Below are 25,449 nucleotides of genomic sequence, written 5' to 3' on the forward strand. Positions count from 1 at the left end.
CAGTGAAGCACCGCAGGATGACTTGGATTCCTGAATCAGCCCGTTCTTAAGATTAGCGTCCAGATATTCTCTGAGGGCCTTTTGTTCAGGAATGGACAAGGGATACATCCTTCCGAAAGGCACGATAGAATCAGGCACCAAGTCGATACAGCAGTCCTCTGCCCGGTGTGGGGGTAGCTGCTTGGGGAGAGTATCCAGGAAGACTTCGGAATATTCTTGGTATTGGAGCGGAACAGCAGCTACCGTTAAGGAGTTGGGAGCTTCGGAGCCTTCTCCAGTCACCACCTTAGCCGCAGCTGGAATCAGACAGTTAGATCTGCAGAACTGAGAGTCGAAGTACAGCTTGTTGGTTGACCAATCGATAAGAGGATTATGCCTCCTCAACCAAGGTATTCCCAGAACTAAAGGAAAATGTGCTGCACGTATCTGGTCGAATACCAGGAGTTCTTGGTGATTGCCCACTCTCATCTGCAATGGAATCGTCTCCCTCAGGATGGGACCTGAAGAAAGAGGTTCACCGTCAACTCCCTCGACAGGAATGGGTCTGGACTTGGGTCTTGTAGAGACTAAGTTCTCCTTAGCCCAGTTTAGGTCCATAAAGTTGCCAGTGGTACCACAATCCAACATTGCCAGTACCTCTACTGATTTCGCTTCAATCAACATCAAGAGGACCTTGAATACCATTAAGCTATTGTCTTCGCCATCTTCTAGGATTCTTGAGTGGTTGCAAGGGTAACAGGCAGGTCCCCCGAGACAGCCCGGGGGTGGAAGTTTTCCTTCTTCCTAGGAGGAACCTCTGGACAGTTTCTCAACAGGTGTTTAGATGATCCACAATACATGCACAGTCCCGCCTCTCGGCGCCGTTTCCTTTCTTCAGGAGTCAGAGGTCCGCAAGCTGCTCAAACCTGCATTGGCTCTTCTGTGGAAGAAACAGGTCTCTGAACTGGAGTCTGGGAGGGGAGGCCGATAGTCTGTGAGGTTCCCCGTGGGCGTCTCCTTTCTTGTCGGCGTTCATGCAGCCTGAACTCGATCTGGAGAGACAAGATCATCAGGTCTCGAAATGACGGTGGTCTGGCTATCCTAGCAAGCTCGTCCTTGATCTCGTCCTGAAGTCCTCTTCGGAAGATTGTCTGTTGAGCCGAATCCGGCCAGTCTGCCTTTGCAGCCAATCTGAGGAAGCGTGTGATATATGTCTGCACGTCCGTATTTCCTTGACGGACATCAAGTATGGCTTCTAATGAGGAGTACAGAACGTCAGGTCTATCAAATCGATCCTTAAAGGCTGTCACAAACTGATCGTAGTTATTCAGAGATGGATCCTCATTGGAGACCAGTGGTGTTGCCCATGAAAAGGCATTCCCCGAGAGGTTAGCAATTATGAATCCGACCTTAGAACGACAGGTCTCATATGCATGAGGTCTGAATGTGAAGTATACCTTACAGGCGTCTAGGAAATCCTTGAGACCTCCTGGATGACCATCGTACTTGCCGAATGAGAGAGGCATCGTGGGTAGATCTCCGTGGTCATCTCAACGCAATAATACTTGTTGGCGAAGGACTATGTTTTCAGCTCTTAGGGATTGCACCTCAGCAGTCAGGTTCTGCATAGCTGCCACCAGTTCCTGGTATTGTTCCAAGGATGCCATGTTTGTAATCGGGCGTTGTATGCTGTCAGACTTCGGCTCCACCTCCCCCTTCTCCTCACCTGAATCTTCTGAAACAGAGTCCTTTACCGTGTCCCGAGTTCGGGGACGTTCCTTCTTCTTAGTAGAGATAAGATCCTTTGGTATTCTAACCTTCTTATCGTGCAAGTAAGGTCTGGCCCCTCCGTAGGCCACCTTGGCAGTTATGGAAACCTGCCGTGGGGGGCTCCCAGTGGGCCAGCCTTCGTCCCCAAGGGAAAAAGCCGGAACGGCAGAAAAAATCCTTGAATAAAGATCTGCAGGCGAGATGAGGAGTGGTTCCAAAAGGTAAGTATATGGCAGATTCTCCCAGGCTGAATGAATGAAGATGCAGGATACCGGTCAGAGAAACGAAGGCTATCTCTAACGTCAGGAAACTGTTAAGGACCGGGGGATCCAAATGCTCCGGACACAGAAACTGAGAGGAGCCGTGAACGGGGAAAAAGGTATACAGGAAGGTAAAGCGAGGAGCTGAGCGCGAAAGGGTTCGCGGGCGAAGAAAAGGTAAACGGGAAGGTAAAGCGAGGAGCGGAGCGCGAAAGGGTTCGCGGGCGGAGAAAAGGTAAACAGGAAGGTAAAGCGAGGAGCGAAGCGCAAAAGGGTTCACGAGCGGAGAAAAGATAAACAGGAAGGCAAAGCAAGGAGCGGAGTGCGAAAGGTATCGCGAGCAGGAAAGGCAGAACACAGGTAAAGAGGAAAGGAACTGCCAAGTACGTAAGCGAGGCAAAAATAAGTAGAGTACCTAAAGAAAGAACTTCAAACACGAAATACACACAGATCTAACAGAGAGCGGACAGAAGGGGAGAGGGACACGGAAAGAAACACCAGCTCACAATGAAGCCGAGAACGAGAAGGAAAAAAACTAGCGAAGAAAGTTGCGAGCAACTCAGAGCGTTGATAGAAGTGAAAGCAATACACATACAACGCGCTGAGCTGGGGGCGGAGCCTAGACTTATAGTGGTGGCAGCCATGATGGGTGAGGACTAGAGCGTCCAGCGATCCCACAGCTTCCACCCTCGATTCCTGACAGGTCCCCAGTAACTATGGGTAGACTCACTGGTGTTTGATGGCGGCTCCAAATCACGGGAAACTGATGCAGGAAAGTTTTCACTCTGTGAAGGCTTCTCCTGCTCAGCGGTCCTTCCAGAGCATCTGCTGTGATTCTCAGTCTCCCGCCTGTCGGGTAAGTTATGTTCATAAGCGGTAGCTTGGAAGCGACTGCCTCTCTCAGCACGGTCTGCTTCAGCGCATCTGCTTCTGCCTCCGGTTCCGGTTCTGCTTCCTGTTTTACCTGCTCTGCATCTGTCAATTGAAGGTGTTCATCCTGTTTAAATGTCCTGGGCAGCTGATTTCCATTGTGACAACTAGTCCACGCGTTTAGCTTGGTGTTTCCTTAAATCCACGTTAACTCCTTCTTCCTCTTCTCAGTACTTGAGGCTCTATGTGAGTTGGAGTCCATAGGAATCTTTGACCTTTTAAAGTTCTATTGTTTTGGATCTTGGTTGAAATCCAAACCATCAGAGACAGGAGATGTCAAGTGAGCATTATGTGTAATGGTATTCTGCTCCGATTGACAGTATGCCATTAGCATTTTAGATGTTATAGTGTTTTCTTCAAAAGGGAGGTATACCGTGTCTCTCCTAATGGAGTTATCACCTCCTCCCGATAGTCGTGCTCTCCCATATGATCCTCCCTCATAATATCGCCCCTAGCGTCAGGATCAGGTAGTGGCTGCCATCCCCAGGCCTTGTGGGAGGAGATCATCACTGGGGAATCAGTGATGAGTCAGCAGGATTCATTGCAGAACCCCATATATGGCTATATATGAGCGAGGGAAAGGCGGCACTATGCTGGAGGTGGTGCTGGCGGGATGGACCAGGAAGACACGTGCCTGGATTGCCAGGAATACATGCATTCCATTTTCTTTTTGTAACATTCTGTCAACTCTTTATGATTGAAACACTTCTGAGCCAAATCGTGGTATGCATTTGGGCCCATTGAATACTAAGCCCCTGCTCCCTTTCTTATCTATGACTTTAAATCTGATGCTTTGAGACATATGGGTTTCTTGAACGTCAATTCCTATATAAACAAGACTAATGTGAGTGCTATTGCACTGAGTCACGTTTCCAATCACTTCTGCACTTTGATGATTGGCTTTATAAGTAGAAGACATGAAGTTGGAGGGAACATGTGTCCTCTCCAGGTCTGCACCCACTTATCCATGAAGGCAATTGCTCACTCCCGAAAAAATATTGAACCATCTTTAATAACAGACTGGCTCTGAAAGGACACTGTGTATGAAGTGTTTTCTCCTCACGGATCATGAGCAGCAGGGAATGTGTGGTGCACTCAGGTATACAGAGCAACTGTGAGTGTCATGTATCTCTGGTCGGGTTAAGGTCCTGGAGAGATAAGCAATGGGATGCTCTTTTTTTTGTCATCTTGTGGCTGTTTTAATACAGCTCACATGGCTGTATTAGACGCCTCCGTTTCCAGATTATATGGCTTCTTGGCATCTGGTTGTTTTAATGTTGGTGGTGTGAAGAATGCTCTTTTTCAGTCCTGGAATGCTTTTTCTGTGGTGTCGTCTCATACAAATCATCTCCCTTTCTTTAAGAGTCTGGTGGTGGGTTGTAGTCATTGGGAAAGTTAGGGATACATTTTCTGTAGAAATTTGGCAAAACCCCCAAGATCTTTGGATCCCATGGATGGTATTGGCTGAGGTCCACTCAGAGACAGTGCTGACCTTCCGGGGGTCCATGATTGTGCCTTCGGATGTAAGTACCTATCCCAGATAGGCAGTGGAGTTTTGATGAAAGGAGCGTTCTGAGATTTAGCTAATAAATTATGTTTTCTCAATACCTCTCTGGCATGATGCTGATGGTAGGTAGGGCTTCTTGAGAACATGAGGATATCATCTAAGTAAACCCCAACCCAATGTAATGGTAGGTCTGTGAAGATGTGATCCATAAAGCGTTGGGATGTAGATGCAGCATTAGCCAACCTGAAGGGCATTACAGGGTACTCTAAGTGACCAAACTGAGTCTGGAGGGCTATCTTCCATTCGTCACCAGCATGTATTCTTATGAGGTGGTCGGTGCCCCTCAGGTACAATTCAGGAATGTTTTAGCTCCTCTGAAGGCTTACAGGATATCTGGAAATAAGGGTAAAGGATATCTATCCTTTACCGTCACTTTATTGTGGCTGCTGTAATCGATACATGGTCTGGGATCAGTGGGTTTTTGTTTGGACAGAATAAAGAGGCAATTTGGACTCTGCAATCAAGCCATTGCGTAGATTAAGTGCCAAATAGTCGTACAGTGCCTCTTTGTCTGACACAATGTACATTCTGCCAGAGGGAACTTGCACTTGAGATACTAGTTTATGGTGCAGTCATCTTCTCTATTTGCAGGAAGAGATCTGTGGGCGTGTCGGAGGCTATCCTGGTATTGAGAAGGAATAGCATGGATAAGGTTGATCCCAGACTTATGTGTGGTTTTGTCTCTACTGGAACTGGATGAATAAAACCCTATGGCCCCATGTAACCAATGTGAGAAACAATAGTCAGAGTCCAAAATCAAAGTTCCAGTAGCCCAGTTTATGAATGAATTACCCCAGTTCCTTTAGGGTAAGGTCTGCTAACATTTCAAACCTAATCTCTCCTCCCTCCTTCTCTGGCCTGTCATAATCAGCCTTAGTTAGCACAGTTAATTGTGAAGGTTCTTGGGAGTCACAGTCTACGTCATCTGGAGAACTGCTGGTTGCAGAACATTCCTTAGGGAATCATGACCTCTCCTCCTTGATGGCTTTCTTTTTTGTAGGGGTCAGCAGAAGAAAAGTAATCTTTTTTTTCCAAGGTTACACTGAGAAGGTCCATGAGGGATAAGGGCGACATTTCTGAGGACAGATGTGCCAATCTACCCCTGACGTTACGTTCTTACCGGTAACCTATAAAGCTTAATAAAGATGCTGCTGTAGGACTTACCTGTGATGGAGGCATGCATCCTTCTTTCTAACATTGGCGATAAACCAGGTGATGGGGAGAGGGACAGCCAAGAAGAAGACATGCCCCAAGAAGACATCTTTACCTTAGGGGAGCAGCCATTGCAGTGACCACAGATGGTCAAGGGGGATGAAGCGGTAGTCCCTACTGTGGGAGGCTTAGGGGGGGGGGGGGCAGCCAGGCAGTGCAGTGACCCAAGATGGTCAAGGAGGGTGAAGCAGTAGTCCCTACTGTGTGAGGCTTAGGGGAGAGCCAGCTAGTGTAGTGACCTAAGATGGTCAAGGGGGGTTAAGCGGTAGTCCCTACTGTGTGAGGCTTAGGGTGGGGGGGGCAGCCAGCCAGTGCAGTGACCTAAGATGGTCAAGGAGGGTGAAGCAGTAGCTCCTACTCTGTGAGGCTTAGGGGGGAGCCAGCCAGTGCAGTGACCTAAGATGGTCAAGGAGGGTGAAGCAGTAGCTCCTACTCTGTGAGGCTTAGGGGGCAGCCAGCCAGTGCAGTGACCTCAGTTGGTCAAGGAGGGTGAAGCAGTAGCTCCTACTGTGTGAGGCTTAGGGGGGCAGCCAGCCAGTGCAGTGACCTAAGATGGTCCAGGAGGGTGAACCAGTAGTTCCGACTGTGTGAGGCTTAGGGTAGAAGCCAGCCAGTGCAGTTGCCTACGATGGTCAAGGTGGGTGAAGCAGTAATCCCTACTGTGTGAGGCTTAGGGGGCAGCCAGCCAGTCCAGTGACCTAAGATTGTCAAGGAGGGTGCAGCAATAGCTACTACTGTGTGAGGCTTAGGGTGGTAGCCAGCCAGTGCAGTGACCTAAAAAGGTCAAGGAGGGTGAAGCAGTAGTTCCTACTGTGTGAGGCTTAGAGGGGCAGCCAGCCAGTGCAGTGACATAAAAAGGTCAAGGAGGGTGAAGCAGTAGCTCCTACTGTGTGAGGCTTAGGGGGGGGGGGGCAGTGCAGTGACCTAAGATGGTCAAGGAGGGTGAAGCAGTAGCTCCTACTCTGTGAGGCTTAGGGGGCAGCCAGCCAGTGCAGTGACCTCAGTTGGTCAAGGAGGGTGAAGCAGTAGCTCCTACTGTGTGAGGCTTAGGGAGGCAGACAGCCAGTGCAGTGACCTAAGATGGTCCAGGAGGGTGAACCAGTAGTTCCGACTGTGTGAGGCTTAGGGTAGAAGCCAGCCAGTGCAGTTGCCTATGATGGTTAAGGTGGGTGAAGCAGTAATCCCTACTGTGTGAGGCTTAGGGGGCAGCCAGCCAGTGCAGTGACCTAAGATTGTCAAGGAGGGTGCAGCAATAGCTACTACTGTGTGAGGCTTAGGGTGGTAGCCAGCCAGTGCAGTGACCTAAAAAGGTCAAGGAGGGTGAATCAGTAGTTCCGACTGTGTGAAGCTTAGGGTAGAAGCCAGCCAGTGCAGTTGCCTACGATGGTCAAGGTGGGTGAAGCAGTAATCCCTAATGTGTGAGGCTTAGGGGGCAGCCAGCCAGTGCAGTGACCTAAGATTGTCAAGGAGGGTGCAGCAATAGCTACTACTGTGTGAGGCTTAGGGTGGTAGCCAGCCAGTGCAGTGACCTCCTAAAATGGTCCAGGAGGATGCAGCAGCAGTCCCTACTTTGTCAGGCATAGGGGGGGAACCAGCTAGTGCAGTGACCAAAGATGATCAAGGAGGGTGAAGCAGTAGTTCCTACTGTGTGAGGCTTAGGGGGCAGCCAGCCAGTGCAGTGACCCAAGATGGTCAAGGAGGGTGAAGCAGTAGTCCCTACTGTGTGAGGCTTAGGGGAGAGCCAGCTAGTGTAGTGACCTAAGATGGTCAAGGGGGGTTAAGCGGTAGTCCCTACTGTGTGAGGCTTAGGGTGGGGGGGGCAGCCAGCCAGTGCAGTGACCTAAGATGGTCAAGGAGGGTGAAGCAGTAGCTCCTACTCTGTGAGGCTTAGGGGGGAGCCAGCCAGTGCAGTGACCTAAGATGGTCAAGGAGGGTGAAGCAGTAGCTCCTACTCTGTGAGGCTTAGGGGGCAGCCAGCCAGTGCAGTGACCTCAGTTGGTCAAGGAGGGTGAAGCAGTAGCTCCTACTGTGTGAGGCTTAGGGGGGCAGCCAGCCAGTGCAGTGACCTAAGATGGTCCAGGAGGGTGAACCAGTAGTTCCGACTGTGTGAGGCTTAGGGTAGAAGCCAGCCAGTGCAGTTGCCTACGATGGTCAAGGTGGGTGAAGCAGTAATCCCTACTGTGTGAGGCTTAGGGGGCAGCCAGCCAGTCCAGTGACCTAAGATTGTCAAGGAGGGTGCAGCAATAGCTACTACTGTGTGAGGCTTAGGGTGGTAGCCAGCCAGTGCAGTGACCTAAAAAGGTCAAGGAGGGTGAAGCAGTAGTTCCTACTGTGTGAGGCTTAGAGGGGCAGCCAGCCAGTGCAGTGACATAAAAAGGTCAAGGAGGGTGAAGCAGTAGCTCCTACTGTGTGAGGCTTAGGGGGGGGGGGGCAGTGCAGTGACCTAAGATGGTCAAGGAGGGTGAAGCAGTAGCTCCTACTCTGTGAGGCTTAGGGGGCAGCCAGCCAGTGCAGTGACCTCAGTTGGTCAAGGAGGGTGAAGCAGTAGCTCCTACTGTGTGAGGCTTAGGGAGGCAGACAGCCAGTGCAGTGACCTAAGATGGTCCAGGAGGGTGAACCAGTAGTTCCGACTGTGTGAGGCTTAGGGTAGAAGCCAGCCAGTGCAGTTGCCTATGATGGTTAAGGTGGGTGAAGCAGTAATCCCTACTGTGTGAGGCTTAGGGGGCAGCCAGCCAGTGCAGTGACCTAAGATTGTCAAGGAGGGTGCAGCAATAGCTACTACTGTGTGAGGCTTAGGGTGGTAGCCAGCCAGTGCAGTGACCTAAAAAGGTCAAGGAGGGTGAATCAGTAGTTCCGACTGTGTGAAGCTTAGGGTAGAAGCCAGCCAGTGCAGTTGCCTACGATGGTCAAGGTGGGTGAAGCAGTAATCCCTAATGTGTGAGGCTTAGGGGGCAGCCAGCCAGTGCAGTGACCTAAGATTGTCAAGGAGGGTGCAGCAATAGCTACTACTGTGTGAGGCTTAGGGTGGTAGCCAGCCAGTGCAGTGACCTCCTAAAATGGTCCAGGAGGATGCAGCAGCAGTCCCTACTTTGTCAGGCATAGGGGGGGAACCAGCTAGTGCAGTGACCAAAGATGATCAAGGAGGGTGAAGCAGTAGTTCCTACTGTGTGAGGCTTAGGGGGCAGCCAGCCAGTGCAGTGACCTAAAAAGGTCAAGGAGGGTGAAGCAGTAGCTCCTACTGTGTGAGGCTAAGGGGGGGGGGGAGCCAGTGCAGAGACCTAAAATGGTCAAGGAGGGTGAAGCAGTAGCTCCTACTTTGTGGGGCTTAGGGGGGCAGCCAGCCAGTGCAGTATGTAAGATGGTCAAGGAGGGTCAAGCAGTAGCTCCTACTGTGTGAGGCTTAGGCTGGTAGCTGTTACACTCACCTGACCAGAGGCGTTGGGGTACGGTTGCAGCCTTCCCTGAACTTGAATCGCCCTCTTCAGGCCTCTCCGTCAGCTCAGTAGAAAAGCTGTGAGCGATGGTAAGCGGTGATGCTGCTCCTGTGTGGAGATAAGAGTGTGTTGAGTGCGCCAATCTGTGATTGTTGTACCTCTCGAACCCTTCACTCCAAAGTACGGTTTCTGTGAGCATACGCCGGCCCATAAAGCCCACCTGTGAATTATGGAAGATAAGCTCTCCGTCCTGCTAGTTCTGGCAGGGGCGCGTCGAATGAGATCTAGTTCCTTCACTGATCCCTGATAAGGATTAGTCCAGTTCAGCTGTGACTATGCTTCTCCTTATGATTGGTAAGTCTTTCTTGAGCTGTTGCGATGCTGTTCGTTCTGTTTAATGTCTTTATATGCTGCTCCTATTTATGCCTGCAATAATGTCTCTCTTCTGTTTTCTTCCCTTAGATGGAAATGCGGCCTCAATGCAGCTGTGAGACGCGAGACGCGGCCGGATGGAAGATGGATGCTACTGCAATGTTCGACAGCAGGTAAGTGATGGTTTAAGGAAAAGCACGAACTATGGCGAAGCGCAACCTTAAACTGACTGTTTTTTCGATGTCTAACCTTATCTTCTGTTTTTCCTTGCAGGTGCTGCTGTTGACGATGGACCATGTCGTGCTGCGTTGCCAAGATGAAGATTTTGGCGTTCCGGAAAGTGTAAAGATGAATACTTGGTTCACCAAAGAGATGTACAGGTAAGAACAGCTTCCCCCAGTTGGTAAGTATGCTGGCAGGAAGCAGGATGTCCAGGAAGCAGGGTCTTCAAAGGTAAGTCTGACCTCAGGTGACAGTGAGCGTTACGCTGCTTGCAAGTGCAGAACAACACGAAGCGCCTGTCTTGAGGATCGGGGCAGCTTATATAACTGAGATCGTGGGCACGCCCATTAGGAGCGGTTTACCAGCCACTCCCTGCCACTCCTAGAGAGTGAGCACGTGTGAAGGCAACCACTTGGGCTGCTTAATGGATGGAATGTTCAAGGTTAATGCATCTGAAGTGATATGTCCATAATAAAAGCTTTTTGGTATTAAATGGATGTTCTTGTTTACTTTTGTTTATGAGCCTGGTGCCAAGGGCGCCAGGACGGTGTCCACCCAGGTCTCCTGTGCATGCTACCCCTGCATGCCTGTGCCCCTGAGTTCATGACCATGACAGTAGCCAGCCAGTGCAGTGACCTAAGATGGTCAAGGAGGGTGCAACAGTAGCTCTTACTGTGTGAGGCTTAGAGGAGCAGCCAGCCAGTGCAGTGATGTAAGATGGCCAAGGAGGGTGCAGCAGTAGCTCCTACTGTGTGAGGCTTGAGGGGGGAGGGGGGTGCCAGCCAGTGCAATGACATAAGATAGTGAAGGAGGGTTTCCTGTAAGACCTTGATTTGGATGTACTCGGTCCCAACAGGACTTGGTGCAAAGCCAGCTCTGTCACGAGTTTCAACACTCTTCTTCCCGATGGATACAAAATCCTCTCTGAAACCAGAACCAACTGTCCCAGTGGGGGTGTAGCCTTGATTTCCCAGAGTAGATCCCTGCTTCGATCATTCCAATACAGCATTACTCTTCCTTTGAACGCCTGGTCTGCAGCCTCTCCATCTCTCCTGGCCTCTCTCTCAATGTGGGCACTATCTACAGGCCGCCTGCCCAGGTCGCCCTCTTCTTCTCGGCATGGGCTGACCTCTCCTGCTCGCTCCTTGCTCCTACCACCCAACTTGTCCTCCTCTGAGACTTGAAAATCCACCTTCTTCACGACTCTTTCATAACCTCTGCGATTCTCTCTCTCTCTCTGTTTCTATTCTTCCCTCCGGCCCAGCTCACTCTGCAGGGCACACCCTGGATGTTCTATCTCCTCAGACCCCCCCTTCTATAACTCTCACAACACTCCTCTCTCTTCACTTTCTCCTTTCTCCTTTCTACCCACCTCTCTCTTCCCCTCAGGTCAAGCCGACTCCATCACTGCCACCTACCTTCTCGGTCATCTGCCCCATGAAGCATGTGTCAGTTGAGGCTTTCACTACTACTTTGTCTCCTCCTCCTGCACCTTTGGCTGACTCACACCCTGACACAGCCCCCTCTAACCTTCATCTCTCTATCTCTAACACTCTGTATGTCCTTGCCCCTGTCATGAGCATCTGCTTGAAGCCCAAATCCAAGTGCAACTCTTGGTACGATTCTGACCACGCCGCCCTCAAATGCAAGTGTTGGGCAGTGGAGAGGAAGAGGAGGGTGTTGGGCACTCCCCCTGGCAAACTGGCCTGCTGCCTGCTCCAAAGGCAGTACAGACTCTCTGTCCTCTCTAAGTCTACATCCAAGCCCACATCTCTGTGGCTTCTAACTCTTCAGCTGAACTTTTCAAAATCTGCAAGGAGCTGTCCAATCCTGCAGCAGTCTCTACCTCTCCTGGTCCCTCCCAACCCTCTGCATTGCCTTGGCCTCCCATTTCACTTCTAAACCTCAGGACATCCTGTCCACCCTCTCTTCCTCTACCTCCTCTTCCTCCACCTCTACCACTCCTGGCCCATCTGAGGCCGTCTCTCCTCCTCCTGTCTCCTCCTTTCCCCTGTTCACCCCTCACAATGTTTCTAGACAAGTCTGTTCTATGAAAGTCTCATCAATGCAGGTTCTCCTCTGCTCATCCAGCGCAATCAAGGACCACATTGACACCGTTGCTCATGCCTTGTCCGATTTCTGCAATCACTCCTTTGCCACTGCAACGTTCCCCTCCCTCCTTAAGCACTCTCTTGTGTACCCCCTTGTAAAGAAGCCCTAGGCCAATCCTTCCTCTCCTGCTAACTATCGCCCAATCTCCATCAATCCTTTCCTGGGCAAACTCTTGGAAAGGCTGGCCATCTCCCAGCTTAATCTACATACTGAATGTGTTGGTTGCCTCCATGACCACCAGTCTGGCTTCAGAACTGCTAGAAGCTGCTCTCCTAAACACCTGTGAAGACTTGCTCTCCAATGTTAAACTCTAATCTCCCTTCTTTCCTCATTTTCCTTGATCTATCCTCTGCTTTTGACACGGTCATCCATGCCATCCTGCTCAATCATCTCTGGGACAACCTGGGTATCACTGATCAGGCCCTGGCCTGGCTGACCTCCTTTCTCACCGACCGAATCTCTCAGGTCCAACTGGAGTCTTTCCTCTCTTGTATCTCTCTCTCTGCTTGTGGTGTTCCCCAGAGGTCTAACCTCTCTCCCTGGCTCTTCAACCACTACCTGGCACCTTTTGCCCACTGCATTGCTACTTTCTGCTCCAATATTCATTGTTATGTATTTGACACTCCGCTCTCTTTCAGGCTCTGCTCAGCCACCTCTGCTTCTTCTCTCATACCAGACTCTTTGGATGCAATTCAGGAATGGTGTGCTGCCAATGATCTCTGCCTTAATGCCAGTAAGACTGAGATCCTCCTCATTGGGACACCTGCTCCCTCCTTTCCTCTCTCTCTATCTGGCAGCCCACTCTGGGCCCTCTTCCGACTCCTTCCTGTGAGGCTAAGAACCTTGGTGTCATCGACTCTACCCTCTCCTTCTCTCTTCACATCTCTGACGTCTCTAAGAAGTCAAACTATCAGCTGCACCTCCTCCGAGGTATTCTTCCTTTGCTCACTTTCCCCCAGAAGCTCACTGTCTTCAGAGCTCTGCTCCTCTCTGGGCTGGACTATTGCAACAGCCTCTTTCTAAATCTTCCTGCCTATACTCTTCGACCTTTACAACTTATCCAGAACAGGACTGCAAGACTTGTCCTTGGCCTCAAGCCCAGGGATCGTATCTCTCCAGCTCTGAAATCTCTTCACTGGCTCCACCTGGCTAGAAGAATCAAGTTTAAGACCCTCTGTATCGTCAACAAGACTTTCTGGGGCTTGGGCCTGCTCTACTTCCAACTCTCTCTTCCAAAACATCGTCCTTCTCGAGCTCTCTTGCTCATCCACCTCCATCTTTCTGAGGATTAGATGCTTCTCCAAGCAGAAAGTTGGGGGCAGATCTATCTCCTTGGCTGGGGCCGCTCTCTGGAACAGCCTCCCTTCCCCTCTCAAACTTGAGCAGAACCACCTCCGGTTCCGGATGCAACTCAAGACCTTCCTTTTCACTTCCACTTTCTCTCTTCCTCTCCCCTGCTGATGAACCAGACTGCTTTGCACACTGGCCTCCGGGTCACCCTCTGAACCCTGGCCCAGGCTGCTGCATGTCCAGTTGCCCTCGCACTGCTTCCCGGCTCCCCAGCACTTAAGGGTCTGTATCTGCAACCCTACAACTGCACTTATGAGCCACCCGCTGGCTGCACTTGTGAGTTAACTGCACTTCCCCCATCCCCTCTCCTGGCACTTTTCCCCTTCCCTCTTCCCTGCACTTGCACAATCTGATTGACACAAGGCCTAGTGAGATCGTTATTTTGTCCACCCTTTGTTTCCCCTTCCTTGTCTTGTCGCGCCTAGAAAGACTTGCGCACAGGCACGTTATAAATTCCACATCATATCATCATATGACACTGACACAAGAGTTACAATTTCAAAACATTTATTAGATTTGTGGGGTTTGGAAAAACTCCTACTTTGCTCTATAGTTATGATGGGAGTGGTCTCTACCATCAAATAATAAAGAAAACACAGTCCTAGTCCGTCTCTGTCAAATCGAAATGGCCTATAATAACAAAATCGAATGCCAGCCCTATCTCTTATACAAAAAGTGTATAATGGGGAATATGTATGCAAAAAAACCGCCAGTGGTATACCATAAAGAATCAAGATGGCTGAGGTAGCTCTCCTTCCCACATTGGAAAACACAGAATAAGGTGGCCCCCATAGGCAGGATGACACACTCTGGCTCAGGTTATCAAGAAGCAGTTCAAAACATCGGTCAAGGCCCGCTTGGACTGCCATGTTAAAGTCACTGGTTTTCTAGTTCACCAAAGTTCTTTCACAGTTCAAAAAAAGGTTCACATAGGCCTCCCTCTGTCGAGCTCCGACCTCTTAAAGCAGAAAGTTCACATAGGTCTCCCTCGGTCAGGCTCGGACCTTTCAATAAATCATAGTTCAACAAAATGTTCACATAGCTCTCCCTCTGTTGGGCTCGGACCTCTCAAATCAAAAAGTACCTGATTCAACATAGATCTCCCGGAGGCGTTCTCGAAACTCGCATCACAGCACTTGCAGGGGTTCCCTTCCCCAAGCTTTATTCACATTCATTAGGGGTTTCCTTCCCCTAACTTATTTCACATGATAGGTCTGCCTCAGTCGGGCTCAGACCTTTCACCAATGTCGAAGACTTTCGAATGAGCAAGGCTTTTAATATGGACCTCCGCAGGACCACTTTGACTTTCGCTTCCACTCTCTTTTTGTGTTACTTTCCCCAGTGTCTCTTGGCCTTGGTAGCTCTGTACCATAAGAAAAAAGTTAAAAGAAATCTTCCTCTTCAAGCATTCACTTACCTTTTCACTTCCCCTTTTGCCGGGGTTAATCTCAACCATTAGGCATTCAGAGTTCATTCACTTTGCGGCTTCAATTCAGGTGTCAAAGTTAATACCACAGGCTTGGCCTCACCTCCCCAACTCTGTCGTTCACCCGGGAGGTTTGCTGACGTCCTTGAAACACAATGCAGTCTTCTTGTTTGGAATTTAGCTCTCTCCTGGTTTTTTGGAGGCAACAACCTCCTGCAGGGAACTTCAGGGTTTCCCAACATTTCAAAAATACAAAAAAAGGTAGCAGGCGCCCCTCTCTCGAAAGAACAAGGCATGATAACCTGTTCAGTGGTTATTAACCACATTGAGAGTTCGCAGCCATTGCTTTTTGCTCACTGTACCTTTCACAGATGGGAAATATCCATTTGCATATCAGTCTTTGTCCCGCCCAGTACCTACAGCAACCACATACATGTGTTTCAGCCTTGTTGGGCATCATCAGTGAGGTGAAGCTGAGCCTCTCTAAGCACACCCATCACTCAACCATCTCCTCCGCCTCCTCCACGTCCTCCTCCACTGCATCCAGTGCCTCATCACCTGCACAAATTAAAATAAAACATGAATACACAAGTTAATAGCATAGACCCCACACATAGGTATTACAATGTTGTCAGCCAACAAATGAACCTGCCATGTCACACATGACTCAAACTCAGGCACTCACATAGTGTCAATTAAATGGAAGGGGAGCCTGAAAGCAGACACGGATGCGTGTCAAAGGGCAAAATAACACATGTACTGCATGCTGCATAGGTCAAGGAGGGTGAAGGAGGGTGAAGCAGTAGCTCCTACTCTGTGAGGCTTAGGGGGCAGCCAGCCAGTGCAGTGACCTCAGTTGGTCAAGGAGGGTGAAGCAGTAGCTCCTACTGTGTGAGGCTTAGGGGGGCAGACAGCCAGTGCAGTGACCTAAGATGGTCCAGGAGGGTGAACCAGTAGTTCCGACTGTGTGAGGCTTAGGGTAGAAGCCAGCCAGTGCAGTTGCCTATGATGGTCAAGGTGGGTGAAGCAGTAATCCCTACTGTGTGAGGCTTAGGGGGCAGCCAGCCAGTGCAGTGACCTAAGATTGTCAAGGAGGGTGCAGCAATAGCTACTACTGTGTGAGGCTTAGGGTGGTAGCCAGCCAGTGCAGTGACCTAAAAAGGTCAAGGAGGGTGAATCAGTAGTTCCGACTGTGTGAAGCTTAGGGTAGAAGCCAGCCAGTGCAGTTGCCTACGATGGTCAAGGTGGGTGAAGCAGTAATCCCTAATGTGTGAGGCTTAGGGGGCAGCCAGCCAGTGCAGTGACCTAAGATTGTCAAGGAGGGTGCAGCAATAGCTACTACTGTGTGAGGCTTAGGGTGGTAGCCAGCCAGTGCAGTGACCTCCTAAAATGGTCCAGGAGGATGCAGCAGCAGTCCCTACTTTGTCAGGCTTAGGGGGGGAACCAGCTAGTGCAGTGACCAAAGATGATCAAGGAGGGTGAAGCAGTAGTTCCTACTGTGTGAGGCTTAGGGGGGCAGCCAGCCAGTGCAGTGACCTAAAAAGGTCAAGGAGGGTGAAGCAGTAGCTCCTACTGTGTGAGGCTAAGGGGGGGGGAGCCAGTGCAGAGACCTAAAATGGTCAAGGAGGGTGAAGCAGTAGCTCCTACTTTGTGGGGCTTAGGGGGGCAGCCAGCCAGTGCAGTATGTAAGATGGTCAAGGAGGGTCAAGCAGTAGCTCCTACTGTGTGAGGCTTAGGCTGGTAGCTGTTACACTCACCTGACCAGAGGCGTTGGGGTACGGTTGCAGCCTTCCCTGAACTTGAATCGCCCTCTTCAGGCCTCTCCGTCAGCTCAGTAGAAAAGCTGTGAGCGATGGTAAGCGGTGATGCTGCTCCTGTGTGGAGATAAGAGTGTGTTGAGTGCGCCAATCTGTGATTGTTGTACCTCTCGAACCCTTCACTCCAAAGTACGGTTTCTGTGAGCATACGCCGGCCCATAAAGCCCACCTGTGAATTATGGAAGATAAGCTCTCCGTCCTGCTACTTCTGGCAGGGGCGCGTCGAATGAGATCTAGTTCCTTCACTGATCCCTGATAAGGATTAGTCCAGTTCAGCTGTGACTATGCTTCTCCTTATGATTGGTAAGTCTTTCTTGAGCTGTTGCGATGCTGTTCGTTCTGTTTAATGTCTTTATATGCTGCTCCTATTTATGCCTGCAATAATGTCTCTCTTCTGTTTTCTTCCCTTAGATGGAAATGCGGCCTCAATGCAGCTGTGAGACGCGAGACGCGGCCGGATGGAAGATGGATGCTACTGCAATGTTCGACAGCAGGTAAGTGATGGTTTAAGGAAAAGCACGAACTATGGCGAAGCGCAACCTTAAACTGACTGTTTTTTCGATGTCTAACCTTATCTTCTGTTTTTCCTTGCAGGTGCTGCTGTTGACGATGGACCATGTCGTGCTGCGTTGCCAAGATGAAGATTTTGGCGTTCCGGAAAGTGTAAAGATGAATACTTGGTTCACCAAAGAGATGTACAGGTAAGAACAGCTTCCCCCAGTTGGTAAGTATGCTGGCAGGAAGCAGGATGTCCAGGAAGCAGGGTCTTCAAAGGTAAGTCTGACCTCAGGTGACAGTGAGCGTTACGCTGCTTGCAAGTGCAGAACAACACGAAGCGCCTGTCTTGAGGATCGGGGCAGCTTATATAACTGAGATCGTGGGCACGCCCATTAGGAGTGGTTTACCAGCCACTCCCTGCCACTCCTAGAGAGTGAGCACGTGTGAAGGCAACCACTTGGGCTGCTTAATGGATGGAATGTTCAAGGTTAATGCATCTGAAGTGATATGTCCATAATAAAAGCTTTTTGGTATTAAATGGATGTTCTTGTTTACTTTTGTTTATGAGCCTGGTGCCAAGGGCGCCAGGACGGTGTCCACCCAGGTCTCCTGTGCATGCTACCCCTGCATGCCTGTGCCCCTGAGTTCATGACCATGACAGTAGCCAGCCAGTGCAGTGACCTAAGATGGTCAAGGAGGGTGCAACAGTAGCTCCTACTGTGTGAGGCTTAGAGGAGCAGCCAGCCAGTGCAGTGATGTAAGATGGCCAAGGAGGGTGCAGCAGTAGCTCCTACTGTGTGAGGCTTGAGGGGGGAGGGGGGTGCCAGCCAGTGCAATGACCTAAGATAGTGAAGGAGGGTTTCCTGTAAGACCTTGATTTGGATGTACTCGGTCCCAACAGGACTTGGTGCAAAGCCAGCTCTGTCACGAGTTTCAACACTCTTCTTCCCGATGGATACAAAATCCTCTCTGAAACCAGAACCAACTGTCCCAGTGGGGGTGTAGCCTTGATTTCCCAGAGTAGATCCCTGCTTCGATCATTCCAATACAGCATTACTCTTCCTTTGAACGCCTGGTCTGCAGCCTCTCCATCTCTCCTGGCCTCTCTCTCAATGTGGGCACTATCTACAGGCCGCCTGCCCAGGTCGCCCTCTTCTTCTCGGCATGGGCTGACCTCTCCTGCTCGCTCCTTGCTCCTACCACCCAACTTGTCCTCCTCTGAGACTTGAAAATCCACCTTCTTCACGACTCTTTCATAACCTCTGCGATTCTCTCTCTCTCTCTGTTTCTATTCTTCCCTCCGGCCCAGCTCACTCTGCAGGGCACACCCTGGATGTTCTATCTCCTCAGACCCCCCCTTCTATAACTCTCACAACACTCCTCTCTCTTCACTTTCTCCTTTCTCCTTTCTACCCACCTCTCTCTTCCCCGCAGGTCAAGCCGACTCCATCACTGCCACCTACCTTCTCGGTCATCTGCCCCATGAAGCATGTGTCAGTTGAGGCTTTCACTACTACTTTGTCTCCTCCTCCTGCACCTTTGGCTGACTCACACCCTGACACAGCCCCCTCTAACCTTCATCTCTCTATCTCTAACACTCTGTATGTCCTTGCCCCTGTCATGAGCATCTGCTTGAAGCCCAAATCCAAGTGCAACTCTTGGTACGATTCTGACCACGCCGCCCTCAAATGCAAGTGTTGGGCAGTGGAGAGGAAGAGGAGGGTGTTGGGCACTCCCCCTGGCAAACTGGCCTGCTGCCTGCTCCAAAGGCAGTACAGACTCTCTGTCCTCTCTAAGTCTACATCCAAGCCCACATCTCTGTGGCTTCTAACTCTTCAGCTGAACTTTTCAAAATCTGCAAGGAGCTGTCCAATCCCGCAGCAGTCTCTACCTCTCCTGGTCCCTCCCAACCCTCTGCATTGCCTTGGCCTCCCATTTCACTTCTAAACCTCAGGACATCCTGTCCACCCTCTCTTCCTCTACCTCCTCTTCCTCCACCTCTACCACTCCTGGCCCATCTGAGGCCGTCTCTCCTCCTCCTGTCTCCTCCTTTCCCCTGTTCACCCCTCACAATGTTTCTAGACAAGTCTGTTCTATGAAAGTCTCATCAATGCAGGTTCTCCTCTGCTCATCCAGCGCAATCAAGGACCACATTGACACCGTTGCTCATGCCTTGTCCGATTTCTGCAATCACTCCTTTGCCACTGCAACGTTCCCCTCCCTCCTTAAGCACTCTCTTGTGTACCCCCTTGTAAAGAAGCCCTAGGCCAATCCTTCCTCTCCTGCTAACTATCGCCCAATCTCCATCAATCCTTTCCTGGGCAAACTCTTGGAAAGGCTGGCCATCTCCCAGCTTAATCTACATACTGAATGTGTTGGTTGCCTCCATGACCACCAGTCTGGCTTCAGAACTGCTAGAAGCTGCTCTCCTAAACACCTGTGAAGACTTGCTCTCCAATGTTAAACTCTAATCTCCCTTCTTTCCTCATTTTCCTTGATCTATCCTCTGCTTTTGACACGGTCATCCATGCCATCCTGCTCAATCATCTCTGGGACAACCTGGGTATCACTGATCAGGCCCTGGCCTGGCTGACCTCCTTTCTCACCGACCGAATCTCTCAGGTCCAACTGGAGTCTTTCCTCTCTTGTATCTCTCTCTCTGCTTGTGGTGTTCCCCAGAGGTCTAACCTCTCTCCCTGGCTCTTCAACCACTACCTGGCACCTTTTGCCCACTGCATTGCTACTTTCTGCTCCAATATTCATTGTTATGTATTTGACACTCCGCTCTCTTTCAGGCTCTGCTCAGCCACCTCTGCTTCTTCTCTCATACCAGACTCTTTGGATGCAATTCAGGAATGGTGTGCTGCCAATGATCTCTGCCTTAATGCCAGTAAGACTGAGATCCTCCTCATTGGGACACCTGCTCCCTCCTTTCCTCTCTCTCTATCTGGCAGCCCACTCTGGGCCCTCTTCCGACTCCTTCCTGTGAGGCTAAGAACCTTGGTGTCATCGACTCTACCCTCTCCTTCTCTCTTCACATCTCTGACGTCTCTAAGAAGTCAAACTATCAGCTGCACCTCCTCCGAGGTATTCTTCCTTTGCTCACTTTCCCCCAGAAGCTCACTGTCTTCAGAGCTCTGCTCCTCTCTGGGCTGGACTATTGCAACAGCCTCTTTCTAAATCTTCCTGCCTATACTCTTCGACCTTTACAACTTATCCAGAACAGGACTGCAAGACTTGTCCTTGGCCTCAAGCCCAGGGATCGTATCTCTCCAGCTCTGAAATCTCTTCACTGGCTCCACCTGGCTAGAAGAATCAAGTTCAAGACCCTCTGTATCGTCAACAAGACTTTCTGGGGCTTGGGCCTGCTCTACTTCCAACTCTCTCTTCCAAAACATCGTCCTTCTCGAGCTCTCTTGCTCATCCACCTCCATCTTTCTGAGGATTAGATGCTTCTCCAAGCAGAAAGTTGGGGGCAGATCTATCTCCTTGGCTGGGGCCGCTCTCTGGAACAGCCTCCCTTCCCCTCTCAAACTTGAGCAGAACCACCTCCGGTTCCGGATGCAACTCAAGACCTTCCTTTTCACTTCCACTTTCTCTCTTCCTCTCCCCTGCTGATGAACCAGACTGCTTTGCACACTGGCCTCCGGGTCACCCTCTGAACCCTGGCCCAGGCTGCTGCATGTCCAGTTGCCCTCGCACTGCTTCCCGGCTCCCCAGCACTTAAGGGTCTGTATCTGCAACCCTACAACTGCACTTATGAGCCACCCGCTGGCTGCACTTGTGAGTTAACTGCACTTCCCCCATCCCCTCTCCTGGCACTTTTCCCCTTCCCTCTTCCCTGCACTTGCACAATCTGATTGACACAAGGCCTAGTGAGATCGTTATTTTGTCCACCCTTTGTTTCCCCTTCCTTGTCTTGTCGCGCCTAGAAAGACTTGCGCACAGGCACGTTATAAATTCCACATCATATCATCATATGACACTGACACAAGAGTTACAATTTCAAAACATTTATTAGATTTGTGGGGTTTGGAAAAACTCCTACTTTGCTCTATAGTTATGATGGGAGTGGTCTCTACCATCAAATAATAAAGAAAACACAGTCCTAGTCCGTCTCTGTCAAATCGAAATGGCCTATAATAACAAAATCGAATGCCAGCCCTATCTCTTATACAAAAAGTGTGTAATGGGGAATATGTATGCAAAAAAACCGCCAGTGGTATACCATAAAGAATCAAGATGGCTGAGGTAGCTCTCCTTCCCACATTGGAAAACACAGAATAAGGTGGCCCCCATAGGCAGGATGACACACTCTGGCTCAGGTTATCAAGAAGCAGTTCAAAACATCGGTCAAGGCCCGCTTGGACTGCCATGTTAAAGTCACTGGTTTTCTAGTTCACCAAAGTTCTTTCACAGTTCAAAAAAAGGTTCACATAGGCCTCCCTCTGTCGAGCTCCGACCTCTTAAAGCAGAAAGTTCACATAGGTCTCCCTCGGTCAGGCTCGGACCTTTCAATAAATCATAGTTCAACAAAATGTTCACATAGCTCTCCCTCTGTTGGGCTCGGACCTCTCAAAGCAAAAAGTACCTGATTCAACATAGATCTCCCGGAGGCGTTCTCGAAATTCGCATCACAGCACTTGCAGGGGTTCCCTTCCCCAAGCTTTATTCACATTCATTAGGGGTTTCCTTCCCCTAACTTATTTCACATGATAGGTCTGCCTCAGTCGGGCTCAGACCTTTCACCAATGTCGAAGACTTTCGAATGAGCAAGGCTTTTAATATGGACCTCCGCAGGACCACTTTGACTTTCGCTTCCACTCTCTTTTTGTGTTACTTTCCCCAGTGTCTCTTGGCCTTGGTAGCTCTGTACCATAAGAAAAAAGTTAAAAGAAATCTTCCTCTTCAAGCATTCACTTACCTTTTCACTTCCCCTTTTGCCGGGGTTAATCTCAACCATTAAGCATTCAGAGTTCATTCACTTTGCGGCTTCAATTCAGGTGTCAAAGTTAATACCACAGGCTTGGCCTCACCTCCCCAACTCTGTCGTTCACCCGGGAGGTTTGCTGACGTCCTTGAAACACAATGCAGTCTTCTTGTTTGGAATTTAGCTCTCTCCTGGTTTTTTGGAGGCAACAACCTCCTGCAGGGAACTTCAGGGTTTCCCAACATTTCAAAAATACAAAAAAAGGTAGCAGGCGCCCCTCTCTCGAAAGAACAAGGCATGATAACCTGTTCAGTGGTTATTAACCACATTGAGAGTTCGCAGCCATTGCTTTTTGCTCACTGTACCTTTCACAGATGGGAAATATCCATTTGCATATCAGTCTTTGTCCCGCCCAGTACCTACAGCAACCACATACACGTGTTTCAGCCTTGTTGGGCATCATCAGTGAGGTGAAGCTGAGCCTCTCTAAGCACACCCATCACTCAACCATCTCCTCCTCCTCCTCCACGTCCTCCTCCACTGCATCCAGTGCCTCATCACCTGCACAAATTAAAATAAAACATGAATACACAAGTTAATAGCATAGACCCCACACATAGGTATTACAATGTTGTCAGCCAACAAATGAACCTGCCATGTCACACATGACTCAAACTCAGGCACTCACATAGTGTCAATTAAATGGAAGGGGAGCCTGAAAGCAGACACGGATGCGTGTCAAAGGGCAAAATAACACATGTACTGCATGCTGCATAGGTCAAGGAGGGTGAAGGAGGGTGAAGCAGTAGCTCCTACTCTGTGAGGCTTAGGGGGCAGCCAGCCAGTGCAGTGACCTCAGTTGGTCAAGGAGGGTGAAGCAGTAGCTCCTACTGTGTGAGGCTTAGGGGGGCAGACAGCCAGTGCAGTGACCTAAAATGGTCCAGGAGGGTGAACCAGTAGTTCCGACCGTGTGAGGCTTAGGGTAGAAGCCAGCCAGTGCAGTTGCCTATGATGGTCAAGGTGGGTGAAGCAGTAATCCCTACTGTGTGAGGCTTAGGGGGCAGCCAGCCAGTGCAGTGACCTAAGATTGTCAAGGAGGGTGCAGCAATAGCTACTACTGTGTGAGGCTTAGGGTGGTAGCCAGCCAGTGCATTGACCTAAAAAGGTCAAGGAGGGTGAATCAGTAGTTCCGACTGTGTGAAGCTTAGGGTAGAAGCCAGCCAGTGCAGTTGCCTACGATGGTCAAGGTGGGTGAAGCAGTAATCCCTAATGTGTGAGGCTTAGGGGGCAGCCAGCCAGTGCAGTGACCTAAGATTGTCAAGGAGGGTGCAGCAATAGCTACTACTGTGTGAGGCTTAGGGTGGTAGCCAGCCAGTGCAGTGACCTCCTAAAATGGTCCAGGAGGATGCAGCAGCAGTCCCTACTTTGTCAGGCTTAGGGGGGGAACCAGCTAATGCAGTGACCAAAGATGATCAAGGAGGGTGAAGCAGTAGTTCCTACTGTGTGAGGCTTAGGGGGGCAGCCAGCCAGTGCAGTGACCTAAAAAGGTCAAGGAGGGTGAAGCAGTAGCTCCTACTGTGTGAGGCTAAGGGGGGGGGAGCCAGTGCAGAGACCTAAAATGGTCAAGGAGGGTGAAGCAGTAGCTCCTACTTTGTGGGGCTTAGGGGGGCAGCCAGCCAGTGCAGTATGTAAGATGGTCAAGGAGGGTCAAGCAGTAGCTCCTACTGTGTGAGGCTTAGGCTGGTAGCTGTTACACTCACCTGACCAGAGGCGTTGGGGTACGGTTGCAGCCTTCCCTGAACTTGAATCGCCCTCTTCAGGCCTCTCCGTCAGCTCAGTAGAAAAGCTGTGAGCGATGGTAAGCGGTGATGCTGCTCCTGTGTGGAGATAAGAGTGTGTTGAGTGCGCCAATCTGTGATTGTTGTACCTCTCGAACCCTTCACTCCAAAGTACGGTTTCTGTGAGCATACGTCGGCCCATAAAGCCCACCTGTGAATTATGGAAGATAAGCTCTCCGTCCCGCTACTTCTGGCAGGGGCGCGTCGAATGAGATCTAGTTCCTTCACTGATCCCTGATAAGGATTAGTCCAGTTCAGCTGTGACTATGCTTCTCCTTATGATTGGTAAGTCTTTCTTGAGCTGTTGCGATGCTGTTCGTTCTGTTTAATGTCTTTATATGCTGCTCCTATTTATGCCTGCAATAATGTCTCTCTTCTGTTTTCTTCCCTTAGATGGAAATGCGGCCTCAATGCAGCTGTGAGACGCGAGACGCGGCCGGATGGAAGATGGATGCTACTGCAATGTTCGACAGCAGGTAAGTGATGGTTTAAGGAAAAGCACGAACTATGGCGAAGCGCAACCTTAAACTGACTGTTTTTTCGATGTCTAACCTTATCTTCTGTTTTTCCTTGCAGGTGCTGCTGTTGACGATGGACCATGTCGTGCTGCGTTGCCAAGATGAAGATTTTGGCGTTCCGGAAAGTGTAAAGATGAATACTTGGTTCACCAAAGAGAAGTACAGGTAAGAACAGCTTCCCCCAGTTGGTAAGTATGCTGGCAGGAAGCAGGATGTCCAGGAAGCAGGGTCTTCAAAGGTAAGTATGACCTCAGGTGACAGTGAGCGTTACGCTGCTTGCAAGTGCAGAACAACACGAAGCGCCTGTCTTGAGGATCGGGGCAGCTTATATAACTGAGATCGTGGGCACGCCCATTAGGAGCGGTTTACCAGCCACTCCCTGCCACTCCTAGAGAGTGAGCACGTGTGAAGGCAACCACTTGGGCTGCTTAATGGATGGAATGTTCAAGGTTAATGCATCTGAAGTGATATGTCCATAATAAAAGCTTTTTGGTATTAAATGGATGTTCTTGTTTACTTTTGTTTATGAGCCTGGTGCCAAGGGCGCCAGGACGGTGTCCACCCAGGTCTCCTGTGCATGCTACCCCTGCATGCCTGTGCCCCTGAGTTCATGACCATGACAGTAGCCAGCCAGTGCAGTGACCTAAGATGGTCAAGGAGGGTGCAACAGTAGCTCCTACTGTGTGAGGCTTAGAGGAGCAGCCAGCCAGTGCAGTGATGTAAGATGGCCAAGGAGGGTGCAGCAGTAGCTCCTACTGTGTGAGGCTTGAGGGGGGAGGGGGGTGCCAGCCAGTGCAATGACCTAAGATAGTGAAGGAGGGTTTCCTGTAAGACCTTGATTTGGATGTACTCGGTCCCAACAGGACTTGGTGCAAAGCCAGCTCTGTCACGAGTTTCAACACTCTTCTTCCCGATGGATACAAAATCCTCTCTGAAACCAGAACCAACTGTCCCAGTGGGGGTGTAGCCTTGATTTCCCAGAGTAGATCCCTGCTTCGATCATTCCAATACAGCATTACTCTTCCTTTGAACGCCTGGTCTGCAGCCTCTCCATCTCTCCTGGCCTCTCTCTCAATGTGGGCACTATCTACAGGCCGCCTGCCCAGGTCGCCCTCTTCTTCTCGGCATGGGCTGACCTCTCCTGCTCGCTCCTTGCTCCTACCACCCAACTTGTCCTCCTCTGAGACTTGAAAATCCACCTTCTTCACGACTCT

At 50.3% G+C, this 25,449-nt stretch overlaps 1 pseudogene; it reads left to right on the forward strand.

Moving 5' to 3' along the window:
- LOC138563375 (zinc finger protein 91-like) overlaps positions 1-25,449 on the forward strand; it is a 252,131-nt pseudogene that overhangs the window by 77,431 nt on the left and 149,251 nt on the right.

Source organism: Ambystoma mexicanum, chromosome 1q (assembly GCF_040938575.1).
Source record: "Ambystoma mexicanum isolate Mex_15411 chromosome 1q, UKY_AmexF1_1, whole genome shotgun sequence".
Lineage (NCBI taxonomy): Eukaryota > Metazoa > Chordata > Amphibia > Caudata > Ambystomatidae > Ambystoma > Ambystoma mexicanum.